An 8,923-nucleotide genomic window follows, 5' to 3' on the forward strand; every position below is an offset into this window, starting at 1 on the left:
CATTTACAAAAGGTGAAGGAGTATAGAGTTCTTGAGACTTTTCTTTAGGTGTAGTTTGAAAACAAGAATTGTACCTAAAGTAATGTCTTTGAACCTCTTTTCTCATGGGTGCCAAAAGTTTTCCTTTTAAAAGCTCTAGAGTTTTATCAACTCTAATTTGGCCCATGAGTTCTCCTTCATGTAGACTTTTTCTCTCATGTGTAAAGATAGTCTCGTTGGTACAACCATTGTTTATGAAAATTTGTACACTTGGCAATGGTTGTCTCAATAAGACATGACAAGTTGCTCTAGGCACTACTTCACACAAAACTTTATTTTTGTAGATGCTTATAGATAACTTGACATTCTCTAGGGGATATCCTAGCACATTTGAGAAATAGTCTTTATCTATGCAAGCTTCTTTTAAAGACTCTTGTTTTTTGCTTATGCTTGCAAGTGTTCCTTTACAAGAGGGAAGGCTAGGTTGTTCAACGAGAAGCATGTTTTCAAGAGTATTTTCAATGTGCTTGTCTTGTTGAATGACCTTGTGGGAAGGAACACTCTACTCCCACGCCTTTTGTTTCCCAAAAGTTTTCTCTTTTTCTATTTTCTCTTCATCCCTCTTATGTTTCATTTGTATTTGGTCTTTTACCACTTGGGAATGTGGTAAAGGGCTAAGTACAAACTTTTTGTGCTTGTGGATGAAGGAAATCTCGTTAGTTAGACCATCATGTAAGGTTTTCTTATCAAATTGCCATGGTCTACCTAATAAGATGTGGCAAGCTTCCTTAGGTACTACATCACATAAAACTTTGTCTTTGTAGTTACCTATAGAAAACTTGATTTCCACTTGTTTGTCTACACGTAGTTCCCCATTCTCATTGATCCATTGTATATTGTAAGGTTTTGGATGAGGAACTACTTGTAGATTTATTTTCTCAATCAATCTAGTGCTACAACAATTGCAGCATGACCCACCATCCACAATAAGAGAGCATATATTTTCTAAAACATTGCATCTAGTATGAAAGATGTTCTCTCGTTGTGTCTCGATGGATGCACTGGGTTGATTGTGGAGGATTCTTTGAATCATCAATAAGTCCCCCTCCGAAGGATTTATCCTCTCTCCTTCCCCCTTTTCTTGTGTACTAGGTTCATCCTCACCACTCGTGTACTCATCTTTTCCTTTTAAGAACAAAACCCTTTGGTTTGGACATTGCGCTTGCACATGCCCTCTTCCAAAACACTTAAAACACTTGGTGTCCCTAGCACGGATGGATGGGGTGGAGGCATCTTTCACTAAAGGTTTGGTAGTTTCTTTGGGTTCGTCTCTAGATGTGCTACCCTCCCTTTTAAAGTCTTTCTTGGGATAAAAGTTGGAGTAACAACCCACCCTTTGACTTGAAGTTTTGCGCAAATTTTGTTGTTCAACTTTAATGCAAAGTTGAGCCAAGTCATTCAAGTCTTAGTAGGGTAGAAGTTCTACTCTATCCCTTATCTCAAGGTTGAGCCCACTTAGAAACCTAGATATGGTGGTGGTTTCTTCCTCTCTAATGGATGCTCTCATCATGTAGAGCTCCATTTTCTGCCTATACTCTTCCACACTCATGTTCTTTTGTTAGAGTCTTTGGAGCTTGTCCATTAACTCCCTATGGTAGTAGGAAGGTATGTGGCGACGTCTTAGGGCTCCCCTAAGGTCATTCCAATATTCTATGGGAGGCTTCCTATGAAGACGTCGGTCTCTCTCTAGAGAGGTCCACCAATACATGGCATTGCTTTGGAAACTAAGGGTTGCTAAGGGTACCTTCCTTTCTTCACTCACCTTATGGCAAGCAAAGAGTTGCTCTACTTTCATCTCCCAATCTAGGTATACCTCGACATCTTCCTTAACATAGAAATGGGGTAGGTCTACCCTTACTTCCCTTAGGCTCTCTTCCTCCCTTTGCCAATTTCTTCTAGGGGGTGGTTGGTAATAGTCATTGATTCTACGGCTCCCCTCCCCTAGAGACTCATTACTTTTAGATGCATGAGTATGAGATTTTTTTGATTTTTGTGACTTCTCTTCTTGGGCTTTAGTCAACTCATTAATTTTAGTCTCATTCTCCAATTGTCTAAAAGAAATCATTTGCACAGCTTGTGAAACTTCTTTCAAAAGAGTTTTTATAGATTTTACTTCACTTTCAATAGACTTTGGAGAATGAGAAGAAGAAGACATGACTAAAGTTTTGTGTATACAAGTATTTTACCTTGAGAAAATTTAGGAAAGTCAAAGAAGGTAGTTTTCCAGGTAAGGGAGGTGAGTCACAATGGACTACTTAAATACCAAGCCTTTGCCTTAGCCAAAAACTATCCCTCAATGTCTTCACACTAAGCTTTCTCTTAGTAAACCACTTAGAACACAATTAAGTTGAGAAATCAGATTTTAATGCAAGAAAACAATGCAAGCTAACTAATTAACCAAGCAAGGATTAACAAAGCTTAAACAAAGCAACACAATTTGAAAAAGCGAAACCAATTAAGCAAGAGATACAATTAAGAACAATTAACAATTGCTAAAATAGTTCTACACTAGTCGGCCCTAGGTGAGGCTTCTTGGACACTTGAAGCCCTTGAAGACACACTCACTGTCTAATCACGTAATTAAAGAAGTAATTAACAAAAGTTAAGTTGCAAAGAAAATTAAGAAAAACTCCCTTTGTTGACCTTTTTTTGCTATTGGCACTTCCTTGGTTGTCTTTTCTTTGTTGGGTCCTCCAAGTGTTTGTAGTGTTTTTTGGTAAGTAATTGTTTCTGCCCTTGCCTTTGTTCCTCCTAGAATTAGGGACTTAATTCTCCAATTCAGCACCTATCAAGCAAACTAGACCTCACTCAAGTCAAATTTCCACTCAAATAAGCACTAATTGAGAATGAATCCAGCACCAAATTTAGAGGCCAAAGAATTAAAGCAAGAAACAATTTAATTAGAAAAACAGTACCACACAAATGGAGTTAAATTGTGACAACTAGAAAGAGTTCCAAAAAATATTAGACAAGCAAATAAAGGTACTCAAATAAAGGTAGGCACACAAAATGGATCCTAAGAATAGCACTAGAATTGATTTCAAAATAAAAAAACAGCACCACTGAAAAAATTGTTGTGGGCCAGAGAACGTGATTTTCCCAGATTTATGCTGAGCTGTCCTTTTAATATTTGCTTCTGAAAATTTATATGCAAATAATGCAAGATCTTAACTAAATTCTGGCGTTGGTTTCACTCCAAACTCATGAACCATTTTTTTTTAATAAATATTTCAAAATCAGTGTTCAGTTACGCCAACTGTAGCGCCCAGATTTGCACACTGTTTTTATAATATTTATCATTTTTTTTCTATTGACTCTTTTGAGATTATTCTTTTTTTGTCTTTTTTGTAACACCACAATCTTGCATAATCCAGAGAATCAGAAATTTCCTATGTAGGAAAATAATTTTCTTAAACAAAACAGCCAGCACAGAGTTATGCAAAACAGGGGATTCTGTAAAAAAACTGGAAAAAACAGCAAGATACCAAAAGACAAACACAATGGAATTGATGAAAAGGAATTTGTGTAGATCTAAACACAAATATGAACTCAAGCTAAAAATAAAAGGCACCAAAAGATCAAAAACACAGCAGATTCAAAACAAATATTTAGACCAAAATCAAGAAACAAATAAGCCAAACAAAGTACTACTTATGATTTGATGACATTTTGGAAAAAACATGACTAGACAAAACACATATAGATTCAGAAATTAAAAGACTCAAATAGCATAAAATGAACCAAATAAAATTGCAATAAGGACTCAAATACCTAAAATAAAAACAGCAACTCAAAGGTGTATGGAATCCTACCAAAAATTGCACAAGGATTGCTCAAGATCAATTGAACAAGATGCACCGATTGGAATTTCCAAACAGCACACCAAATTAAAGCAAAAATTAAAAACAGCAAGAAAAATATGAAAACAAGATGAACAACATGAAATAAAGAAGGACTCAAAATGAAAATGACCAAGAACTACTCATCTTTGAAGAACGTATGCTCATGATACCAAATGATGGCATTCTCATGGAGCTCTTCTTGGATGTTGTGAAAAATGGTGCGGAAGCTATGGATTGAGATGTGCAAGATCCTCCTAGGAGCTATGGTGATCTTGAAGGTGCATGATGTGTGATCCTGCCTGTTGACCAAAACGCTGGAGCTTTGCCTCGTCAAACTTGGATCGACGTATGCGCCGTGTCAGCCTCCGTCCTTCACCGCGATCCACCTCAAGAACCTGCAAAAGACGAAGCGGCGCTGCTGCGGCCGATCGCGCTCCGACGCCCAAGTCAGTGACTGAACCACCAATTACTCAAGAGTAAAACTCAAGAACTCAAAGGAACCGTGACCAGTTCTCTCTCAGTATACTCAAGACTCGCAAGCGTAAAGAAACAATCTGAACGTGCGTACCTCAGAAGTTCGTTGGGAACTCTTATATACCTGGGCACTTTCTCTCTCCTGGCAGTTACACATCTGGACACGTGGCTCGCATCCAGCTGTACACGTGCCATCATCTGGAGCATCCTTGACTTGGGCGCTACTTCTGACTCTTCTTTGGCTAAGTTACTTATGCATGATACTACTCAGTGCATAGTTGCCTTGGAGCGTGATCTCTTCTGGGTGGCGAGTTCGGGTGCCTTCGTACACACCTTCCCTGTGGTCTCGCCGGCCGCCTTCATGATCTGCCCTACCTGCTTCACTGTACATGTTCAAGCAAGCTATCTCCCGACCTCATCCTCTGGCCAGCTGGGAAATGACCATCTGCCTTCATCTTCGGCGATGTCCTTGTTTCGGCGATCTCTAATCACTTGGTCGCCTGGATTCACATCTGGCGACTTCATCTTCAACTTGCTGACCGCCGGTTTAGGTATGGTGGAGATCGGAGCACGCCAACTTAATAACTGGCGACTACGCAAACCCCCCGACCTCCTTCCCTTCTGCCAACCAGGTGTCCCATCCAACACGCCTACATAATAGCTCGACGCCACGTCATTACTCCCGACTACCAGGGCGGTACACAAGCCCCCCAGTCTTAAGCGAAGACTTGTCCAGCGAAAAGACTAAAGGAGTCACGTCACTACCGATCTACGTGGCGCTGGCGCAGAATTCCAAATGTTTGTACTTTCTGCTTTCCTGACGCTCCACCAAACACTCTTTCAATTACTCGACACGTGGCTTCATCAACGGTTACCTTTAATTGTCGTTTGCGCTTCCAAAACCCATTCGAAAAACTCTTAAACCCATTTCACTTCTACTGTTCCATCACCTCTTTGCTTTCTCAAACGCTTCAAGCTTGTTCTGCAAAAACCCACGACGCTCTTCAACCTTCTGGATTCTCAACTTCCTTCATCGTTCTTCCGATCATAAAAAGGTACTCCATTTACTTCTTCTGTTGAGTTTTCCTGCATTTTAACCGATTCGCATCATCCATTAACTGTCTGGTGCATACGCTGTGGGCTGTTTCTTCTATTTCTCCCTTCTCGTAACTTAGGGCTTCGTCTTCATTACAACGAACCTTCGTTCGTTCGTTTCTTCATCCTTCTTCACGATCGAGTCAGCCTCTGCGAACCCTGCTCACCTTTCCCTTTCTTTTTCCCTTGCAGTTTCCGCGATGGCTCACTCAAAGATCACCCCAAATCCTCCTCCCTCGTCACGTAACCCTCCGTCTCAAGCACATAACCCCCCACGAGCACCTGGTGCTTCTTCTTCCCAGGCTGAGAGGCCTGCAGCCTCTCGTCCTGACCTGGCTTAGGCTACTCCACCGGTTGCCGGAGGTGCCCCCATTCCTCCCCCAGACTTCAAAAAGCTATACCCATGGGCCACCCCGACTTTGCTGAAGGAAACTTCCTCAGTAAACTCTGCTGGAACAGTTCTTCGATTGAAGAAAGGGGACGAGCCCCACCTGTCGTTCCACAAGGAGCACGACGACAAGATGATGGTGCTACCTTGCCCCCTCGATGTGCCAGTTTGCGCAGACGACAAAGGGAATAACGGCGAGCTGTTTTGCTTCATATACACCACCTTATTCAAGAAGGTGAAACTTAGGTTTCCCTTCACTCGTTTCGAAAGGGAGCTACTCACCGAGCTTGACATCGCCGCCGCCCAGCTCCATCCCAACAGCTGGGCATTCGTGCGGGCGTTTCAAATCATGTGCGCACATCTGGGACTGCCAGCGTCAGTGGACGTTTTCCTCTTCCTGTTTGAAGCTAAGCATCCAGGAGATCGCCTCTGGGTGAGTCTGAACGGGATTGCTGGGAGGTCGATCTTCTCTATCTTCCAGCAATCCTACAAAGATTGGAAAGGCAAGTTTGTCCAAGTGCGCCCAAACGACCAGGACGCCTCGCTGCTCGACGGCTTTCCCTTGTATTGGGTAAACAAGGGAAATAAAGAATCCAAGGGAAGCTTCAGGAGGCCAAGGAGCCCCGACAACATGGGAGCCTTGGACAAAGATCTGTGCCTCTTCTGGAAGAGCGTGGCAGACACCAACATCACTTTCCTTACCACTGCGCTCATCTCCTTCGAGTTCTTCGAAGATCAACTCGAGGCTCGCATAGGTTAGTGCTTCAACGTTTAAGTCTTTGCCCTGTGCTATTCCTCTGTTAACTGTTTCTGGGCGTCTTGTCTGTTGTGCACAAGACTTTGGTTTATTTTCAGCACCACTTATCTGCTTTTCTTGCATAATGACTTATGTGTTTATCTTTCTCTCCGAGCTGACCCATGTACCTTTGCATTATGCAGATCTTATGTTGGGCAAGGGAAAACTGGCTGAGTTGAGGGCGCTCGCCCGAGCCCATGGGTTGGCGTCGGGTTCCCAAACCATGCCAAATTCAGTGGTGGAGATCGCCGCTGCCCAGGGGAGATCGCCCCCCAAAGGCCCAGCTCCTTCCGAGGCCCAGCCCGCCCAACAACGCAAAAAACTCGTCCTCAGGAAACCAAAGAGGAAAACCCCGAAGACGATGAGGCGACTGAGGATGGCCTCATCACTAAGAGGAAGAGGGTGGCGCCTTCTTCACCACCTGCTCCACCTCCTCTTCCAACGTCAACACCACCTTCCACGCCGGCTCCACCTCCAACGCTGCTGCCTCCCCCAGCTCCCACCTCGCCAGTCCAAGCAGTTCCCTTGGCGGCTGCATTTCCAGTGGTTGAGGCTACCGAGCCCAACTTTATGGAGAACCCCCCGAGCGCCTCCACGCCCTATGTTTCAGCTGGAGGGGGTCCTCCTTCAAACGCCTCAACCGCAGATGCTGCACCAGGCGGTGATGAAGGTGCTCACAACTCACCTATCATCATCACCGAATCCCCGTCGTCGCCACCACGCCAAGAAGCTCCCACTCAACAGCCAGCTCAAGAAAGTGGTGGCGAGAACCAGCAGCAAGCTCCCCTGGTGCCCCCACGAGCAGACCTCTCCCTTGAGGTAAAAAGGGTGTGGGAACCCTTCTCAGCGAAACTCAAGATGATGGCAGAGGATTTCCCCTCCATCATATCCAAAGCTGTGGAGAGTTCCAGCAAGAAGCTCCAGGATGACATCTTCGTGCTCCAAGAGGAGAATCGCACAATAAGGATTGAGGCGGAGAAGTTATCCTGCAATCTCATGCTCGCCGAGATCGATCACTCCCGAGTAGAAGATGCTATGAGCACCGAGCTCCGGGTGGCACGCAAGGAGGCCACCGAACTACGCCATAAGGTGCAGCTCTTAGCTCAAGAGAATATCGAGCTGGAGAGCAAGCTAGTCCCTTATCGCGTCAAAGTGGCTGACCTGGAGGCGTTGATCAAAGCAGATGCCGCCAAGGTAAAAGCCCTCGAGAAGAGGTCAGCCGATCGGGAGGTCTTCTTGGGGAAAGTCGAAAAGGAGAGAGACGACACCATGGCCAAACTCGCCGAGGCCAGAGAGGAAAATGGGAAGATCACCACACAGCTGGCCCAGGCGCAGGCGGAATCCAAGAAGGTTACTGAAGACCTTCTTCAAGCTCGGGAAACAATTGAAGAACTTAAGAAACAAGCTGAAGAGCTGAAGCAGAAGAACGAGGGGCTCAAGAAGCAGATTGAAGAACTTGAGCTGAGCTCCGCCCAAATTCTCGCTGCTGGATTCGACGCCGCCTTGGAGCAGTTCGCCTGCCAATATCCCGATCTGGACCTTTCCATGGTGTCTCTCAACAACGAAGTGGTGGATGGGAAGATTGTTCCTTCTGAAGACTGACTGCTTCCCTCCATCCACGATTCCTATGCTTTCTCCTTTAGATATACTTGCTTGTAATAAACTTTCCCTTTTCTTGTACATGTATTCTTAACTGGTGTTTGCTTATGTTATGACATTTTCCGCTTCTTTCTATACTCTCCTCTTGTTAACTTTATCTTCCTTGCACAAATCTCTTTTAGACAAATTAACTTAGTAACTTCGCAAACGCAATTGTATACTAATCGCCTCGAACCGTCAGCTTTCGAACAATAATCACTCTAACAACTTGTGACCTCAAGATAATGAACCTTAGCGTGAAATCGCTCTTCAAATAACGAACCTCAACCCAACTAATGGCTTAAGACACAACTCATATAATCTGCCTTATCAAAACGGGTCTTGACCTTCTCGCCATCGCTTGAATTTCTCCTGGTCGCCAAAGGCTCTTAGCGATACCAGCTTCCTCTTGCCTTCACAACTTGGCCATTGTTCCTTTATCTAGGGGTAGAGGCGCCTATCGGGTCCTTCTCTACCTCCCTGAGCTTCAGAACAAGGGACCGGGTGGCTAGGCGTTCTCTTCGAACCTACCTTAGCCACCCTCCGAACTTCTTCCACCCTTTACACCATACCTGAACTCGTTCGAGACGAGAAGGATTTTATCTTGCCTGAACTCGCTCATCGGCGAGAAGGTCTTTAACTCGCCTGAAC

This window comes from Phaseolus vulgaris, chromosome 7 (assembly GCF_051622355.1).
Source record: "Phaseolus vulgaris cultivar YP4 chromosome 7, ASM5162235v1, whole genome shotgun sequence".
Lineage (NCBI taxonomy): Eukaryota > Viridiplantae > Streptophyta > Magnoliopsida > Fabales > Fabaceae > Phaseolus > Phaseolus vulgaris.